A 21,809-nucleotide genomic window follows, 5' to 3' on the forward strand; every position below is an offset into this window, starting at 1 on the left:
AAACGGAGTACGGTGAGTACTTGTCTATATGTGTTTTCTTTGGTTTACATTGCTATTTCCCAGTGTTCCCAAACGCAGCAGGGTGAGTACATGTCTACATGTTTTTTTTTTGTTTACTTTGCTATTTCCCAGTGTTCTCAAACACAGCACGGTGAGTACTTGTCTATATGTTTGTTTGTTTTTTAAATTGCTATTTCCTAGTGTTCCCAAACGCAGCAGGGTGAGTACATGTCTACATGTTTTTTTTGGTTACTTTGCTATTTCCCAGTGTTCTCAAAGGCAGCACGGTGAGTACTTGTCTATATGGGTTTTGTTTTGGTTTACATTGCTATTTCCCAGTGTTCCCAAACACAGCAGGGTGAGTACATGTCTACATGTTTGTTTGTTTTTACAATGCTATTTCCCAGTGTTCTCAAACGCAGCACAGCGAGTACATGTCTACATGTTTTTTAGGGTTACATTGCTATTTCCCAGTCGTCCCAAACGCAGCACAGTGAGTACATGTCTACATGTTTTCTTTGGTTTATGGTGCTATTTCCCAGTGTTCTCAAACGCAGCACGTTGAGTACATGTCTACATGGGTTGTTTTTTTTGTTTAATTTGCTATTTCCCAGTGTTCTCTAACGCAGCACGGCAAGTACATGTCTACATGGTTTTTTTTGTTTACATTGCTCTTTCCCAGTGTTCTCAAACGCAGCACGGTGAGTACATGTCTACATGTTTTTTTGGTTTACATTCGATGCTATTTCCCAGTGTTCTCAAACGCAACACAGTAAGTACATGCCTACATGTTTTTTGGGTTTACATTCATTGCTATTTCCCAGTGTTCTCAAACGCAGCACAGTGAGTACATGTATACATGTTTTTTTTTTGTTTACATTGCTATTTCCCAGTGTTCTCAAACGCAGCACGGCAAGTACGTACATGTCTACATGTTTTTTGGTTTACATTGCTATTTCCCAGTGTTCTCAAACGCAGCACAGTGAGTTCATGTCTACATGTTTTTTTTGGTTAACATTGCTATTTCCCAGTGTTCTCAAACGCAGCACAGTGAGTACATGTCTACATGTTTTTTTTTTGGTCAACATTGCTATTTCCCAATGTTCACAAACGCAGCACAGTGAGTACATGTCTACATGTTTTTTTAGTTAACATTGCTATTTCCCAGTGTTCTCAAACGCAGCACGGCGAGTACATGTCTACATGTTTTTTTTAGTTTACATTGCTATTTCCCAGTGTTGTCAAATGCAGCATGGTGAGTACATGTCTACATGGTTTTTTTGTTTACATTCATTGCTATTTCCCAGTGTTGTCAAATGCAGCACGGTGAGTACATGTCTACATGGTTTTTTTGTTTACATTCATTGCTATTTCCCAGTGTTCTCAAACGCAGCACAGTGAGTACATGTCTACATGTTTTTTTATGGTCAACATTGCTATTTCCCAGTGTTCTCAAACGCAGCACAGTGAGTACATGTCTACATGTTTTTTTTTTGGTCAACATTGCTATTTCCCAATGTTCTCAAACGCAGCACGGCGAGTACATGTCTACATGTTTTTTTTAGTTTACATTGCTATTTCCCAGTGTTCTCAAACGCAGCACGGCGAGTACATGTCTACATGTTTTTTTTAATTTACATTGCTATTTCCCAGTGTTGTCAAATGCAGCACAGTGAGTACATGTCTACATGTTTTTTATTTTATTTACATTGCTATTTCCCAGTGTTCTCAAACGCAGCACGGCTAGTACATGTCTACATGTTTTTTTTAATTTACATTGCTATTTCCCAGTGTTGGCAAACGCAGCACGGTGAGTACATGTCTACATGTTTTTTTTTGTTTACATTCATTGATATTTCCCAGTGTTCCCAAACGCTGCACGGCGAGTACATGTTTTTTGGTGTTTACATTGCTATTTCCCAGTGTTCAGAAACGCAGCACGGTGAGTACATGTCTACATGCTTTTTTTTGTTTACATTGCTATTTCCCAGTGTTCTCAAACGCAGCACGGTGAGTACATGTCTACATGGTTTTTTTGGTTTACATTCATTGATATTTCCCAGTGTTATCAAACGCAGCACGGTGAGATTTCCTGTTTGGCGAGTTCCCTTTGCAAAAAGGAGGGATTTTTCACATTGACTGTGTGTCGCTTTTAAAAGTGCTCCCCCTCTGGCCAACATATGAAATAACAAGTGTGTTTAAGATATTGAAATGCGCCCCCTTTGGCCAATTTTTATTTTTTTTTTAAATAATATATATATATATATATATATATATATATATATATATATATATATATATATATATATATATATATATATATATATATATATATAGACATACTGTATTACCTTTAAGTAAATAATGAAGATTAAAAACCAATTACAATTATAAAAATAATTAACTAAAAGCAGTCTTTTTCTCACAATGTGTCAACTTTTTTTGTCATAAAATTGGGAACAATTTCTCATATTCTTTCTGTTTTTGTCACACTGCCATATTTTCTCGAAACATTATTACTTTTTAATGCAAAATGGTGACAGTTGTCATATAAAATTCTGTCTTTTATCACAATACTGCCAATGTGTTTGTTGTTCTTGTAAAATAGCGACAATAAAACTATGACATTTGTCATCATTTTGCCAAGTAAAATTCTGATTATTATTATAATATTGCCAACATTTTAAAGTTTTTTTTTTATAAAATTGTGACCCTTGTTGAGGAAAATGACGACTCTTTTCATTGTTCATTTGCAACAATGTTTCTGCATGACGATATAATTCGCCAGCTCAACTTTCACCCTTTTAATGACGACATACTTACTATTACACGGTAGTTGCCCTATCCTACCACTAGAGGGCGACATAGACAATGTTTAAAGCACTGCCTTAATCAACAGTGCTTTTTCTCCATTCATTTCCAATGGACTGTTTTAATAGTCCATGTAAATTTGTTTTATAACATATTGTAGAGTATATTATATTATACATATCATGTTATATTATTGCATATTATATTGCCTAAATGTATCCTAATCATTCTTTAGATGTGTTGCCTTTGGGGATGTATGGTATACTAATGAATCATATGTGTGTAAGAAATTGAAATGCGACCCCTATGGCCAAAATTAAATAAAATAAATAAAATAAATATGTATATAGAGACATACTGTAATAACTTGAAGTAAATAATGAAGATTAAAAACCAAATACAAACACAAAAAATAATAATAATAATATTATCGACAATTTTCTTATAAAATTGGGAAGAATTTCTCATGTTTCTGTAATATTGCAATATTTTCTTGTAAAAGTATTACTTTTTATTGCAAAATGGTGACATTTGTCATATAAAATTCTGGCTTGTATCACAATATTGCCAATTTGTTTGTCGTTCTTGTAAAATAGGGACATTCTTTGAGTCAAATTATGACTTTTGTCATCATTTTGCCAAGTAAAATTCCGATTATTATTATAACATTGCCAACATTTTAACGTTTTCTTATAAAATTGTGACCCTTGTCGAGTAAAATGACGACGCTTTTCATAAAATTGCCAACATTTTATGCTTTTCTTGTAAAATTGCGACTGTTATTGAGTAAAATTCCAACTTTTCTCACAATATTGCACAAATGTTCAGTTTTTCTTGTAAAATTTTGACTTGCGTTGAGTAGAATTACGACTTTTATTATAATAGAGGTAGGCATTTTACGGAGGTCTCAAGAAGGTAACAATAAAATAACGTGTGTGTGTGTGTGTATGTGTGTGTGTGTGTGTGTGTGTGTGTGTGTGTGTGTGTGTGTGTGTGTGTGTGTGTGTGTGTGTGTGTGTGTGTGTGTTCTTGTATTCCTAGGAAAAGTATCTTCCATATGAGGAGGTGTGATGACATAAATAACATTGCATCTAATAGACAATGTCTCATTTGCAAAAAAGGAGGGATTTTTCAAATTGACTGTGTGTCGCTTTTAAAAGTGTTCCCCCTGTGGTCAACATATGAAATAACAAGTGTGTGTAAAAATTTGAAGTGCTCCCCTTTGGCTAAAATTAATTTTAAAAATATATATATATATATATATGTGTGTATAGAGACATACTGTAATAACTTGAAGTAAATAATGAAGGTTAAAAAACAATTACAAACATAAAAATAATGAACTAAAAGCAGTCTTTTTCTCACAAGGTGTCAACTTTTTTCTCATAAAATTGGGAACAATTTCTCATATTCTTTCTGTTTTTGTAACACTGCAATATTTTCTCATAAAAGTGTTACTTTTTATTGCAAAATGGTGACATTTGTCATATAAAATTCTGACTTGTATCACAATATTGCCAATTTGTTTTTGTCGTTCTTGTAAAATAGTGACAGTCTTTGAGTCAAATTATGACTTTTGTCATCATTTTGCCAAGTAAAATTCCGATTATTATTATGACTTTGCCAACATTTTAACGTTTTCTTATATAATTGTGACCCTTGTCGAGTAAAATGACGACGCTTTTCATAAAATTGCCAACATTTTAAGCTTTTTTTGTAAAATTGCGACTGTTATTGAGTAAAATTCCAACTTTTATCACAATATTGCACAAATGTTCAGTTTTTCTTGTAAAATTTTGACTTGCGTTGAGTAGAATTACGACTTTTAGTATAACACTAGAGGTAGGCATTTTACGGAGGGCTCAAGAAGGTAACAATAAAAGAACGTGTGTGTGGTGTGTGTGTGTGTGTGTGTGTGTTCTTGTATTCCTAGGAAAAGTATCTTCCATATGAGGAGGTGTGACATAAATCATGTTCCAAATAACATTGCATCTAATAGACAATGTCTCATTTGCAAAAAGGAGGGATTTTTCAAATTGACTGTGTGTCGCTTTTAAAAGTGTTCCCCCTGTGGTCAACATATGAAATAACAAGTGTGTGTAAAAATTTGAAGTGCTCCCCTTTGGCTAAATTTTTTTTTTTTTTTTAATATATATATATATGTGTGTATAGAGACATACTGTAATAACTTGAAGTAAATAATGAAGGTTATAAAACAATTACAAACATAAAAATAATGAACTAAAAGCAGTCTTTTTCTCACAAGGTGTCAACTTTTTTCTCATAAAATTGGGAACAATTTCTCATATTCTTTCTGTTTTTGTAATACTGCAATATTTTCTCATAAAAGTGTTACTTTTTATTGCAAAATGGCGACATTTGTCATATAAAATTCTGGCTTGTATCACAATATTGCCAATTTGTTTTTGTCGTTCTTGTAAATTAGTGACATTCTTTGAGTCAAATTATGACTTTTGTCCTAATTTTGCCAGGTAAAATTCCGATTATTATTTTAACATTGCCAACATTTTAACGTTTTCTTATAAAATTGTGACCCTTGTCGAGTAAAAGTACGACTCTTTTCATAAAATTGCCAACATTTTAAGCTTTTCTTGTAAAATTGCGACTGTTATTGAGTAAAATTCCAACTTTTCTCACAATATTGCACAAATGTTCAGTTTTTCTTGTAAAATTTTGACTTGCGTTGAGTAGAATTACGACTTTTATTATAATAGAGGTAGGCATTTTACGGAGGTCTCAAGAAGGTAACAATAAAATAACGTGTGTGTGTGTGTGTATGTGTGTGTGTGTGTGTGTGTGTGTGTGTGTGTGTGTGTGTGTGTGTGTGTGTGTGTGTGTGTGTGTGTGTGTGTGTGTGTGTGTGTGTGTGTGTGTGTGTGTGTGTGTGTGTGTGTGTGTGTGTGTGTGTGTTCTTGTATTCCTAGGAAAAGTATCTTCCATATGAGGAGGTGTGAACAAGTGATGACATAAATAACATTGCATCTAATAGACAATGTCTCATTTGCAAAAAGGAGGGATTTTTCAAATTGACTGTGTGTCGCTTTTAAAGTGTTCCCCCTGTGGTCAACATATGAAATAACAAGTGTGTGTACAAATTTGAAGTGCTCCCCTTTGGCTAAAATTAATTTAAAAAATATATATATATATGTGTGTATAGAGACATACTGTAATAACTTGAAGTAAATAATGAAGGTTATAAAACAATTACAAACATAAAAATAATGAACTAAAAGCAGTCTTTTTCGCACAAGGTGTCAACTTTTTTCTCATAAAATTGGGAGCAATTTCTCATATTCTTTCTGTTTTTGTAACACTGCAATATTTTCTCATAAAAGTGTTACTTTTTATTGCAAAATGGTGACAGTTGTCATATAAAATTCTGACTTGTATCACAATATTGCCAATTTGTTTGTTGTTCTTGTAAATTAGTGACATTCTTTGAGTAAAATTATGACTTTTGTCATCATTTTGCCAAGTAAAATTCCGATTATTATTATAATATTGCCAACATTTTAACGTTTTCTTATAAAATTGTGACCCTTGTCGAGTAAAATGACGACGCTTTTCATAAAATTGCCAACATTTTAAGCTTTTCTTGTAAAATTGCGACTGTTATTGAGTAAAATTCCAACTTTTATCACAACATTGCACAAATGTTCAGTTTTTCTTGTAAAATTTTGACTTGCGTTGAGTAAAATTACGACTTTTAGTATAACACTAGAGGTAGGCATTTTACGGAGGTCTCAAGAGCGTACCTGATACAAGAATGTGTGTGTGGTGCAGTACCAGTCGCAGGTGTGTCACCACTTACCTCATCAAGTCTGGTGCAGGGGTCACTCGGATGATTTCGGGGGCCAACACAGCAACTGAGCAATAAAATAAATCCATTTAATACAAATAAGACAACAAGAGAAGTATCCCACACTTCTCTTATATAAAGTAAATGTGTACAGTGGATATAGATCATCTACATCTACTATATAATTTGTCTGAGTGGCAGGACAAGACATAAATAAATAAATACATTTTAAAAAATAAAAATTGTGGGTTATTTTGATTTCCTGCTATATTCACCATCTTATAATTTACAATAAGCTTCTAAACTACCATATTTTCCGGACTATATAAGCCACACCCACACCATTTTAGAAGAAAGACAATATTTTCCCATACATTAGCCACACCGGACGATAAGCCTCAGGTTATATACGTTGTGAAATAGGTTATATGCACAGAAATATTGTGTAAATGTTCATGTACATACCTTAGATATTTCCAAAAGGTGTCTGTAACAGGGCAGTAAAACGGCTGATCAAACAAAACAGAAGTCATGGTCATGGACCCGCTAGCTGCGGAAGCTAAATCTACACTCAGCGAAACACTCAAAAACGTGACTTTGGTGAATTTCCGAAACTAAAACAATACCAAAACAATGCCATCCATCCATCCATTTTCTACCGCTTGTCCCTTTCGGTGTTGCGGGGGGGTGCTGGGAGTTAACGTTAAAAAGTTAAAGTTAAAGTAGCAATGATTGTCACACACACACACTGGGTGTGGCGAAATTATTCCCTGCATTTGACCCATCACCCTTGATCACCCACTGGGAGGTGAGGGGAGCAGTGAGCAGCAGCGGTGGCCGCGCCCGGGAAACAATGAAGACTGAAAACCAATTACAAACAAAAAAAATAGTAATAATATTAACAAAAATGGTCTTATAAAATTGGGAAGAATTTCTCATATTCTTTCCGTTCCTGTAATATTACAATATTTTCTCGTAAAAGTATTACTTTTTATTGCAAAATGGTGACATTTGTCATATAAAATTCTGACTTGTGTCACAATATCGCCATTTTGTTCGTTGTTCTTGTAAAATAGTGACAAGTTTGGAGTAAAATTATGACTTTTATCATAATTTTGCCAAGTAAAATTCCATTTATTATTATAATTATTATAATTATAATGTTATAATATAACATTTTTAAGTTTTCTTATAAAATTGTGACTTTTGTCGAGTAAAATGACGACTCTTTTCATAAAATTGGCAATATTTTAAGCTTTCCTTGTAAAATTGCGACTGTTATTGAGTAAAATTCCAACTTTTATCATAATATCGCACAATTGTTCAGTTTTTCTTGTAAAATTTTGCAGGTATGTCAATGAGGTGTGGCGAAATTATTCCCTGCATTTGACCCATCACCCTGCATCACCCCCTGGGAGGTGAGGGGAGCAGTGAGCAGCAGCGGTGGCCGCGCCCGGGAAACAATGAAGACTGAAAACCAATTACAAACAAAAAAAAATAGTAATAATATTAACAAAAATGGTCTTATAAAATTGGGAAGAATTTCTCATATTCTTTCCGTTCCTGTAATATTACAATATTTTCTCGTAAAAGTATTACTTTTTATTGCAAAATGGTGACATTTGTCCTATAAAATTCTGACTTGTGTCACAATATCGCCATTTTGTTCGTTGTTCTTGTAAAATAGTGACAAGTTTGGAGTAAAATTATGACTTTTGTAAGTAAAATTCCATTTATTATTATAATTATTATAATTATAATGTTATAATACAACACTTTTGAGTTTTCTTATAGAATAGTGACTTTTGTCGAGTAAAATGACGACTCTTTTCATAAAATTGCCAACATTTGAAGCTTTCCTTGTAAAATTGCGACTGTTATTGAGTAAAATTCCAACTTTTATCATAATATCGCACAATTGTTCAGTTTTTCTTGTAAAATTTTGCAGGTATGTCAATGAGGTGTGGCGAAATTATTCCCTGCATAAGAACCATCACCCTTGATCACCCCCTGAGAGGTGAGGGGAGCAGTGAGCAGCAGCGGTGGCCGCGCCCGGGAAACAATGAAGACTGAAAACCAATTACAAACCAAAAAAAAATAGTAATAATATTAACAAAAATGGTCTTATAAAATTGGGAAGAATTTCTCATATTCTTTCCGTTCCTGTAATATTACAATATTTTCTCGTAAAAGTATTACTTTTTATTGCAAAATGGTGACATTTGTCCTATAAAATTCTGACTTGTGTCACAATATCGCCATTTTGTTTGTTGTTCTTGTAAAATAGTGACAAGTTTGGAGTAAAATTATGACTTTTATCATAATTTTGCCAAGTAAAATTCCATTTATTATTATAATTATTATAATTATAATGTTATAATATAACATTTTTAAGTTTTCTTATAAAATTGTGACTTTTGTCGAGTAAAATGACGACTCTTTTCATAAAATTGCCAACATTTGAAGCTTTCCTTGTAAAATTGCGACTGTTATTGAGTAAAATTCCAACTTTTATCATAATATCGCACAATTGTTCAGTTTTTCTTGTAAAATTTTGCAGGTATGTCAATGAGGTGTGGCGAAATTGTTCCCTGCATTTGAACCATCACCCTTGATCACCCCCTGGGAGCTGAGGGGAGCAGTGAGCAGCAGCGGTGGCCGCACCCGGGAAACTATTTTGGTGATTTAACCCAAAATTCCAACCATTGATGCTGAGTGCCAAGCAGGGAGGTAATGGCTCCCATTTTTATAGTCTTTGAACTCACAACCTACCCATCTCAGGGCGGACACTCTAACCACTAACTCGGACACTCGTAAACGTGTTAGCATATTAGCTAATGCTAACAAGACTAGCACATACATATATGCATGAAGACACTCCTACAGACATCACACATGGAACGGTTTTAGTAAGTATGAATAGTTTTAGTTATATTGTAAAACTTACAAGCTTGGAGTGACGAATGAAGAACTGATCCAAATAGAAAGGCTACGGTCGGCTGGAAAACCGAACGGCAACTTTACTTCTGGTAGGTCAGTGTTTCCCACACATTCATTTATTTGTGGCGGCCCGCCACGAAAGAATTACGTCCGCCACGAATAAAAAATATATATATATATATATATAAATATTTATTTGTTTTTGTCCTGTCCAGCTTCTCAGGCAAATCATATAGTTGATATAGATGCCCATATAGGCTGTTTCACTTTATGTTGCTGGTAAATAATATGGTTGTAGTAGTAGGCTAAAGTTAAATTATTTAGTATGCACTAATTAAAGGGGCAGAGCTTTAAGAGACATTTTAGCTTTTATATTTTATAAGATATATTTTTTGTAAGAACCACAATTAATAAATATATTTAAGTGAATAACTTATTGTTCAAATCTGTATATAAATATGTACATAAAGTGTTGTAATTATATTGTAAAATGGATGGATGGACGTTTAAAACAAAACTGTTATTATTAATTAGTAAGTATACATTTTTTGAGCCTTTTTAGGGAAAATCATATCATTGTCGTAATTATGCAAATTACTCGAAGATGTCATGGTGACCACGCCCCCACCGCCACAGGTATCTTGGCAGTTTATGGAAACACTGTAGGTTCATAGCTCCGTCCGAACGGGAGGGCAATGCAGCTACCTGCAGGGAACAAACTCGTCCAAAAGATGGCGCCAGAGCACAAACAATATCACACCCTGTTCAGTGTGTTTGCTCTGGTTCTTTCTTTTTTTTTGCATTATAGCCCCGCCGTCTGCGAAGGAAAATTAGCCGCACCGTTTCATAAGCCGCAGGGCTCAAAGCCTAGGGAAAAAAAAGTAGTGGCTTACAGTCGCTTAAGAGCGGCGAACAGAAAGACATATTTGCATGCTTTTGCTGCTATTTTGACATTTTGATTTGGAGAAAGTACACCAAGGTTGAGCCTGAGTATCGACACGTGTCAACATAAATAAGCGTCACCATCAATACAAACAAAAAATCCTCCCACATTCGGCCCAAACTGCCGAAGCCTGCACCTTGTTGACTGTTTTTTCCCCTAGTTTGTACTTAACTCCCGGTGACTCACCCAGAGTGACTTCTGCAAATACACAGAAGATAAGGCTGGGACTGACCTGACCCCATCACAGCCATGGAAGTACCAAACAGCTCACTTTGAGTTCCATCTGACCACAGGAACTTTCCTCCAGAAGGTCTTATCTTTGTCCATGTGATGTCAGATGAAACAAAAATGGATCTGTTTGGCCACAATACGTTTGGAGGAGAAAAGGTGAGGCCTTTAAAGGCTAACTGAAATGAATTTGTATTATTTTAACGGGAATAGCAGATCCATTCTATGTGTCGTACTTGATCGTTTCGCGATATTGCCATATTTTTGCTGACAGGATTTTGTGGAGAAAATCGACGATAAAGTTCGTAACTTTTGCTCGCTGATAAAAAAAACAACCTTGCCCCTACCGGAAGTAGCGTGACGTCACAAGCGGTAGTGCTGCTCACAATTCCCCGTTGTTTACAATGGAGCGAGAGATATTAGGAGCGAGAAAGTGACGATTACCCCATTAATTTGAGCGAGGATGAAAGATTCGTGGATGAGGAATGTTAGAGTGACGGACTAGAATGCAGTGCAAGACATATCATTTTTCGCTCTGACCGTAACTTAGGTACAAGGCATACTTGCCAACCCTCCCGTTTTTAGCGGGAGAATCCCGGTATTCAGCGCCTCTCCCGACAACCTCCCGGCAGAGATTTTCTCCCGACAAACTCCCGGTATTCAGCCGGAGCTGGAGGCCACGCCCCCTCCAGCTCAATGCGGACCTGAGACTGAGTGGGGGACAGCCTGTTCTCACGTCCGCTTTCCCACAATATAAACAGCTTGCCTGCCCAAAGGCGTCATAATATCTAGAACTTTTATAGAGTGCACAACTGCGCACACAACAAGGAGACGAAGCAGAAGAACGAGGAAATTACAGACATGGCGGCCGAAATGATATACTCATCATGAACGGAGAAGTTAAACAGGACGATACTGCCATCTAATGGATAGCCACTGGAACACTGAAATTCAAGTATTTTTATTTTTTTTCTAAGTAAATAAAATAAAAATTAAAAATAAAAATAAATAAATAAATAAATAAAATAAAATAAAATAAAAAAATAAAATAAATAAATAAATAAATAAAAAAAAATATATATATATATATATATATATATATATATATATATATATATATATATATATATATATATATATATATATATATAGCTAGAATTCACTGAAAGTCAAGTATTTCATATATATGAAATACTCGAGTTGGTGAATTCTAGCTGTAAATAACCACGCCCCAACCACGCCCCCCGCCCACACCCCCGCCCACAACCACCCGCCCCACCCCCGACCAAGCCCCCCCTACCCTCAAGGTTGGCAAGTATGGTACAAGCTGGCTCATTGTATTCCACACTCTCTCCTTTTTCTATTGTGGATCACGGATTTGTATTTTAAACCACCTCGGATACTATATCCTCTTGAAAATGAGAGTCGAGAAGGCGAAATGGACATTCACAGTTCTTTTATCTCCACGACAATACATCGACGAAGCTCTTTAGCATGAGCTAACATGATAGCATCTGTCTCAAATGCAGATGGAAACAAAATAAATAAATCCCTGACTGGAAGGATAGACAGAAGATCAACAATACTACTATCAGGAGACACCGAACCAAACACTGGACATGTAAATACACGGTTAATGTGTATTCGACGCCTGTCGAAGCCTAGCAATGCTGTTGCTAACGACGCTAACTTAACAACGGGACCTCGTCAGAGCTATGATAAAAACATTAGCGCTCCACCTACGCCAGCCAGCCCTCCTCTGCTCATCAACACCCGTGCTCACCTGCGTTCCAGCGATCGACGATGCGGTCGGCGGCCCGGAGACGTAGGAAGTTGAGGTGAGTTCGCCGCTAGCGCGTCTGCTATCCGACAAAGTCCTCCTTGTTGTGTTGCTACAGCCAGCCGCTAATACACCGATCCCACCTACAACGTTCTTCTTTGCAGCCTCCATTGTTCATTAAAGGCCTACTGAAATGAATTTTTTTTATTTAAACAGGGATAGCAGATCTATTCTATGTGTCATACTTGATCATTTCGCGATATTGCCATATTTTTGCTGAAAGGATTTAGTATAGAACAACGACGATAAAGATTGCAACTTTTGGTATCTGATAAAAAAAAAAGGCTTGCACCTACCGGAAGTAGCGTGACGTAGTCAGTTGAACATATACGCAAAGTTCCCTATTGTTTACAATGATGGCCGCATGAAGTGAGAGAGATTCGGACCGAGAAAGCGACAATTTCCCCATTAATTTGAGCGAGGATGAAAGATTTGTGGATGAGTAAAGTGCAAGTGAAGGACTAGTGGGGAGTTGAAGCTATTCAGATAGGGAAGATGCTGTGAGAGCCGGGGGTGACCTGATATTCAGCTGGGAATGACTACAACAGTAAATAAACACAAGACATATATATACTCTATTAGCCACAACACAACCAGGCTTATATTTAATATGCCACAAATTAATCCTGCATAAAAACACCTGCGTGTTTGTTACGCTAGCTCCTAGCTCCTCTGCTAGCTCCTAGCTCCATAGAACACGCCAATACAATTCAAACACCTGATCAACACACACAATCACTCAGCCCAAAAGACCGTTCACCTAACCCAAGGTTCATAAAGCTTATATATTTTTAAAAAGTTACGTACATACGCAAAAAAAAGTTGCGCACATACGGTCAAGCGATCAAATGTTTAGAAGCCAAAGCTGCATACTCACAGTAGCACGTCTGCGTCTTTGTCATCCAAATCAAAGTAATCCTGGTAAGAGTCTGTGTTGTCCCAGTTCTCTACAGGCGTCTGTGTATCGAAGTCAAAAGTCCTCCTGGTTAGAGTCTCTGTTATCCGAGTTCTTCCATCTTGACTGCATCTTTCGGGAATGTAAACAAAGAAGCGCCGGCTGTGTACTGTTGTTGCTGACTACGTTCGAAAAATACGTCCATTTCGCACCGACAACTTTCTTCTTTGCTTGCTCAGCTTCCTTCTCCATAATGCAATGAACATGATTGCAACAGATTCACGAACACAGATGTCCAGAATACTGTGGAATTATGAAATGAAAACAGAGCTTTTTCGTATTGACTTCAATGTGGAAGGCATACCCGTGTTCCCCGGGTTACGTCACGCGCATACGGCATCCTCAGAGGCGTTTCGAACCGGAAGTTTAGCGGCAAATTTAAAATGTCACTTTATAAGTTAACCCGGCCGTATTGGCATGTGTTATAATGTTAAGATTTCATCATTGATATATAAACTATCAGACTGCGTGGTCGGTAGTAGTGGCTTTCAGTAGGCCTTTAAACAAATTGCAAAAGATTCACCAACACAGATGTCCAGAATACTGTGGAATTATGAAATGAAAACAGAGCTCTGTGTATTGTGTCCAAAAGGGTCCAAACACTTCCGTGGACCTCGCGACGTCACGCGCATACGTCATCCTCCAAAGGCATTTTGAACCGGAAGTTCCCCGGGAAACTTAAAATGTCACTTTATAAGTTAACCCGGCCGTATTGGCATGTGTTGCAATGTTAAGATTTCATCATTGATATATAAACTATCAGACTGCGTGGTCGCTAGTAGTGGCTTTCAGTAGGCCTTTAAACCCCGTCAATCATGGTGGTAGTAGTATTATGCTCTGGGCCTGTTTTGCTGCCAATGGAACTGCTGCTTTAAATGGGACAATGAAAAAGGAAGATTACCTCCAAATTCTTCAGGACAAGCTAAAACCATCAGCCCGGAGGTTGGATCTTGGGCGCAGTTGGGTGTTCCAACAGGACAATGACCCCAAACACACCTCAAAAGTGGCTAAATCAGGCTAGAATGAAGGTTTTACAATGGCCTTCCTAAAGTCCCGACTTAAACGTGTGGACAATGCTGAAGAAACAAGTCCATGTCAGAAAAGCAACACATTTGGCTGAACTGCAGCAATTTTGTCAAGAGGAGTGGTCAAAAATTCCAGCAGAAGCTTGTGGATGGCTACCAAAAGCGCCTTATTGCAGGTAAACTTGCCAAAGGACATGTAAGCAAATATTAACATTGCTGTATGTATACAAACCCCGTTTCCATATGAGTTGGGAAATGGTGTTAGATGTAATTATAAACGGAATACAATGATTTGCAAATCATTTTCAAGCCATATTCAGTTGAATATGCTACTAAGACAACATATTTGATGTTCAAACTCATAAACATTTTTTTTTCCCGCAAATAATCATTAACTTTAGAATTTGATGCCAGCAACACGTGACAAAGAAGTTGGGAAAGGTGGCAATAAATACTGATAAAGTTGAGGAATGCTCATCAAACACTTATTTGGAACATCCCACAGGTGTGCAGGCTAATTGGGAACAGGTGGGTGCCATGATTGGGTATAAAAGTAGTTTCCATGAAATGCTCAGTCGTTCACAAACAAGGATGAGGCGAGGGTCACCACTTTGTCAACAAATGCCTGAGCAAATTGTTGAACAGTTTAAGAACAACCTTTCTCAAGCAGCTATTGCAAGGAATTTAGGGATTTCACCATCTACGCTCCGTGATATCATCAAAGGGTTCAGAGAATCTGGAGAAATCACTGCACGAACGTAGCGCACGAGCACAAAACTTCACAAACGGCTAACAAAGACTTAGAAATTAATCATTGTTATTATTATTATTTCAGTGGGTTTATTTTCAATGTGTGTTCAGTACAACAACAAACAGTGACATTTTGTTTACAGCATCAACAAGAAACAATGACTTGCATGATCCTTCAAGATACACTGAAACACAATGAAAGTCATGGCATTAGCCTCTATGTTATTACTTCACTACATAGAGGCTAATGCCACCACTTTAGCTCACAATACAATAATTGTTTGTTCCCAAATATTTTGAAGTTGCACAGATTACATTTTTGGCACATATGTGATTAAAATGGTTGTAAATTCAAGCCCTGGAAATATTACTTAATTACTTGAATTAAAGTAATATCTGGATCGGGATAATTTGTCTTGTATATAATATATTTATATATATATATATATTATGCCAAGCCGTTAAGGAAATTAAATATATATGGAAGTCTGAATAGAAATTAGAAACTTTTATATATACTGTAAATAAGAAAGACTTAGAGTCCTGATCTGAAAAAGAGCCAAAGCTGTCAAAGAGCTGAGGGACCGTCTTCAAAGTGCAATGCTGAAACAAATAATGCAAACAATAAAATGTAACTTCCAGGGCTTGAGATTAACGTAGTCCCGTCGTCCTGGGGACGGTAAAAAAAATGCACGGCACGAAATTAAATGCTCCCCGGGACGATGGCTTCTAACCATTTTTTTTCTTTTTCTTTTTATGTATTTATTCATTTAACATTTTATATTAAATGTCTTGGTTTTTCCACCCTCTGAAAATCCTATGAAATGTTTAACAAGCCATCCTATGATAATACAACAGATATTAATGTAACAATACAATAAAACAAATATATTTAATTATGTTTTTGTCATTATTTTAACAATAGGCTAATGTATATTACTTTATATAGAGTATTTTATGACTTTTGTGTCTTTTATGGCTTCTAACCATTTTTTTTCTTTTTCTTTTTATGTATTTATTCATTTTACATTTTATATTAAATGTCTTGGTTTTTCCACCCTCTGAAAATCCTATGAAATGTTTAACAAGCCATCCTATAATAATACAACAGATATTAATGTAACAATACAATAAAACAAATATATTTAATTATGTTTTTGTCATTATTTTAACAATAGGCTAATGTATATTACTTTATATAGAGTCTTTTATGACTTTTATGTCTTTTATGGCTTCTAACCATTTTTTTTCTTTTTCTTTTTATGTATTTATTCATTTTACATTTTATATTAAATGTCTTGGTTTTTCCACCCTCTGAAAATCCTATGAAATGTTTAACAAGCCATCCTATAATAATACAACAGCTATTAATGTAACAATACAATAAAACAAATATATTTAATTATGTTTTTGTCATTATTTTAACAATAGGCTAATGTATATTACTTTATATAGAGTCTTTTATATAGATTCTACAAGAAACACAAAACTTAAAAACTAAATTATTTACAATTGCAGACACAAGGTTCTTGTTCTGCAGTGCTGTGTGCTAATGTGATTCGTACACCTGCAGGACCGCAAGCAAGGTTGCATAGAAAATGCGGACTGGATTTTGAGTGATGTGGGCATTTTTTATATGAACAAGTGGAATGGATTGGATACCGACGCACTAAAGGGGCTCTCTACCTTACGCTATGAAGTGACGGGAAACTGAGTGAATAATGACAGGTTATATGATTATTTATTTGAACTCATATTCGGGCCACTTTATAATGAATATGTCGGCATGTATTTGTAAAAAATAAAAAAAATAAAAATATATATATATATTTTTTTTTAACACCAAATTATTTAGGGGGGCTTAAGAACATTTTAGGGGGGCTTGAGCCCCCCTAAAATAGGCCTAACAACGCCAATGATGTCAGCGCCACTGATAGTTTACATTTGATATGGCAAAATGACACAGGTGTAAATATCTGCAGCCCTGAACTAGCTCTGTTGGGAAAAGGAAGGAAGATAAGAGTTATGTTGGTCTTTATCTATTATCTCATTCAAATATTTGCTGTGCGCCCCTCTGGTCCAATCATTTTAGTAACAAACGTGTTGCAAAGCGTTCATTATTAAACTGCGATCTATGCTACTAAAACGCAGGTATTGTTGTCATGTGGTTAGGCAAAATGTAGCCACTAATTTATTTTTAAATATATATTTTATAATATTTTTTTTTTTCCCCCCTCCCTCAGGGGGAGGATTCGACAGGGCGGTTGCTGGTTGTTCCATCTCTGTCGTTGGGGTCCCTGTGGGTGGTTCCCGTGGCCCCAGTGCTGGGCGGACTTGGGTGGGGTGGCCTGGGGCGGGCCCCGCTGTGCTCTCCGGTCTTCCCGTCCGGTTGCGGCGAGTCTCTGGGCCCCTCGGGCGGGGCGTCCTGCCTTTCTGCCCCTGGCTGTCCCCTGCTTCTCCCGTGCCTTGTCCTCTGCCGGGCGCGTCTGTCTGCGGCCTGCTGCTGGCTCTTCCGGGCGGCACGGTGGGCCGGGCTCTGGGGTTCCTGACGCTGGCTGGCCTGGCTGCGTGGGGCCGGTGGTCCCTTGTTCCCTGGGCGCCACACCTGCTGTTTCTGGGTTGGGCTCTCTGGATGGCTGGGGCCGTACTCTGGCTCCCGCGCACACTGGGAGTCAAATATATTGTACATACAAATACACATATACTCACATACACACAGTTATTCCATACTTGCCAACCCTCCCGTTTTTAGCGGGAGAATCCCGGTATTCAGCGCCTCTCCCGACAACCTCCCGGCAGAGATTTTCTCCCGACAAACTTCCGGTATTTAGCCGGAGCTGGAGGCCACGCCCCCTCCAGCTCAATGCGGACCTGAGACTGAGTGGGGACAGCCTGTTCTCACGTCCGCTTTCCCACAATATAAACAGCTTGCCTGCCAAATGACGTCATAACATCTAGGGCTTTTAGACAACTGCGCACACAACAAGGAGACGAAGCAGAAGAACGAGGAAATTACAGACATGGCGACGGCGTCGACGAGCAAGATGAAGAAATACGCTTGCAAGTTCCAAAACGAATGGAAACAAGAATTTCAGTTCATCCAGGACAGTTCGAAGGGGAAGGTGTATGTTGCCTGTAAATATGTAGAACAGACTTCTCCATTGAACACGGTGGCCGAAATGATATACTCATCATGAACGGAGAAGTTAAACAGGACAATACTGCCATCTAATGGATAGCCACCGGAACACTGAAATTCAAGTATTTCTTTTATGTAAATAAAATAAATAAATATATATATATATATATATATATATATATATATATATATATATATATATATATATATATATATATATATATATATATATATATATATATATATATATATATGAAATACTCGAGTTGGTGAATTCTAGCTGTAAATAACCACGCCCCCACCCCCACCTCCCGACATTGGAGGTCTCAAGGTTGGCAAGTATGAGTTATTCATACATACATACATACCTACCAGTGTTTCCCATAAACTGCCAAGATACCTGTGGCGGTGGGGGCGTGGCTATGGGCGTGGTCACCATGACATAGAGTAATTTGCATAATTTACTACAATGATATGATTTTCTCTAAAAAGGCTCAAAAAATGTATACTTACTAATTAATAATAACAGTTTTGTTTTAAACGTCCATCCATCCATCCATTTTACAGTATAATTACAACACTTTATGTACATATTTATATACAGATGTGAACAATAAGTTATTCACTGAAATATATTTATTATTGTGGTTCTTACAAAAAATATATCTTATAAAATATAAAAGCTAAAATGTCTCTTAAAACTCTGCCCCTTTAATTAATGCATAATAAATAATTGAACTTTAGCCTACTACTACAACCATATTATTTACCAGCAACATAAAGTGAAACAGAGGCAGAGGTGTCCTGCCACAGTCAGTAACAAATAAACAGAAAACAGTAGTGGTCAAATACAAATAAGGCAACAAGAGAAGTATCCTACACTTCTCTTTTGTAAAGTAAATCTGAACAGCCTATATGGGCATTTACATCAACTATATGATTTGCCTGAGAAGCTGGACAGGACCAAAATATATATATATATATATATATATATATATATATATATATATATATATATATATATATATATATATATATATATATATATATATATATTTTTTTTTTTTTTTTTTATTCGTGGCGGATGTAATTATTTCGTGGCGGGCCGCCACAACTAAATAAATGTGTGGGAAACACTGCCCACACTCCCGCATATACACATACACAAATATAGTACATACCTACACACTCAAAGTTCGTACATCCACACGCACATTCACTCTACAAACATACATATACACATACATGTACATTCAGTAACTTCACCTTTTTACCATGAATTGATTTACGTGGACCCCGACTTAAACAAGTTGAAAAACGTATTGGGGTGTTACCATTTAGTGGTCAATATGTACTGAACTGTGCAATCTACTAATAAAAGTTTCAATAAATCAATCAGGTGTCAAGTTGTGGAACAATCTGAGCGAAGTACATAAGCAGAGTCCAAGCATCAATGTTTTTAAAAGAATGTACAAAAATATATTGTTCACAGGATATAGTGAACTGCACTAAGAGTCAGTGGGTTTGTATGTGTATGTATATGTATACTATGTATACACGCTGTTGTGTCACATTCATAGTTACTTGTTAAATGTGTGTTGTGGATGTACATGTATATATATGTATATGTATATATATGTATGTGTGTGTGTATGTATGTATATATGTGTACGTACTTATATGTGTATATGTATTTATATGACATAACATTTTTATATACTATTATTATTATTATTATTAAACATACAGTAAGTAATAAGAGGGGTGGGAGTACATAAGTTTTTACTTCTTCTCACTCCTTTTCGGCTTTGTTTACATTAAATGTTTATTTTCATTTCTTGTTTCTTTTGCTTTTTATTATTACTATTATTATTATTATTATTATTGTTGTTTTTGTTATTCATTCTTGAATGGCTTTTTTGTTGTTTTTTTTTCAAAATTTCTTGTTTTTGTTTTGTCTACATATTCGAAATAAACATGAAAATGAAATGAAATGAATCAATTTATCTTCAGTTTTTACACCAAAATGCGTCCATTCTCCCTTTTCTCTCCACACACTGTGTCTACTTGTAAGTACTCTGTGTGCGTGCGCTGCCGAACATGCTCCTCTGCTCGTAAAACCAGCAATGTCGCCACGTGACGACGACGGGGGTGCGAGACCGGTACTTTTTAGAGGCGGTATAGTACCGAATATGATTCATTAGTATCGTGGTACTATACTAGTACCAGTATACCATACTAGACAGTATATAGAACAGGGGTCACCAACCTTTTTGGAACCAAGAGCTACTTCTTGGGTAGTGATTAATGCGAAGGGCTACCAGTTTGATACACACTTCAATAAACTGCCAGAAATAGCCAATTTGCTCAATTTACCTTTAACTCTATGTTATTATTAATAATTAATGATATTTACACTTAATTGAACGGTTTAAAGGAGGAGAAAACACGAAAAAAATGACAATTAAATTTTGAAACATAGTTTCTCTTCAATTTCGACTCTTTAAAATTCAAAATTCAACCGAAAAAAAGAAGAGAAAAACTAGCTAATTCGAATATTTTGGAAAAAATTAAAAAAAGAATTTATGGAACATCATTAGTCATTTTTCCTGATTAAGATTAATTTTAGAATTTTGATGACATGTTTTAAATAGCTTAAAATCCAATCTACACTTTGTTAGAATATATAAAAAATTGGACCATGCTATATTTCTAACAAAGACAAATCATTATTTCTTTTAGATTTTCCAGAACAAACATTTTAAAATAAATTCAAAAGATTTTGAAATAAGATTTAAATTTGATTCTACAGATTTTCTAGATTTGCCAGAATATTTTTTTTAAATTTTAATCATAATAAGTTTGAAGAAATATTTCACAAATATTCTTCGTCGAAAAAACAGAAGCTAAAATGAAGAATTAAATTAAAATGTATTTATTATTCTTTACAATAAAAAAAAATTAATTTACTTGAACATTGATTTAAATTGTCAGGAAAGAAGAGGAAGGAATTTAAAAGGTAAAAAGGTATATGTGTTTAAAAATCCTAAAATCATTTTTAAGGTTGTATTTTTTCTCTAAAATTGTCTTTCTGAAAGTTATAAGAAGCAAAGTAAAAAAAATTAATGAATTTAAACAAGTGAAGACCAAGTATTTAAAATATTTTCTTGGATTTTCAAAATCTATTTGAGTTTTGTCTCTCTTAGAATTAAAAATGTCGGGCGAAGCGAGACCAGCTTGCTAGTAAATAAATACAATTTAAAAAAATAGAGGCAGCTCACTGGTGAGTGCTGCTATTTGAGCTATTTTTAGAACAGGCCAGCGGGCTACTCATCTGGTCCTTACGGGCTACCTGGTG

The 21,809-nt window shown here is 35.8% G+C and overlaps 1 protein-coding gene across 1 annotated transcript in view; it reads left to right on the top strand.

Annotated features, from left to right (window-relative positions):
• The window catches only part of LOC133648240 (neuronal acetylcholine receptor subunit beta-2-like), a 438,894-nt gene that overhangs the window by 39,175 nt on the left and 377,910 nt on the right, over positions 1-21,809 (top strand). The gene's annotated exons all lie outside the window — the stretch shown is intronic.

This window comes from Entelurus aequoreus, linkage group LG04, assembly GCF_033978785.1.
Source record: "Entelurus aequoreus isolate RoL-2023_Sb linkage group LG04, RoL_Eaeq_v1.1, whole genome shotgun sequence".
Classification (NCBI taxonomy): Eukaryota; Metazoa; Chordata; class Actinopteri; order Syngnathiformes; family Syngnathidae; genus Entelurus; species Entelurus aequoreus.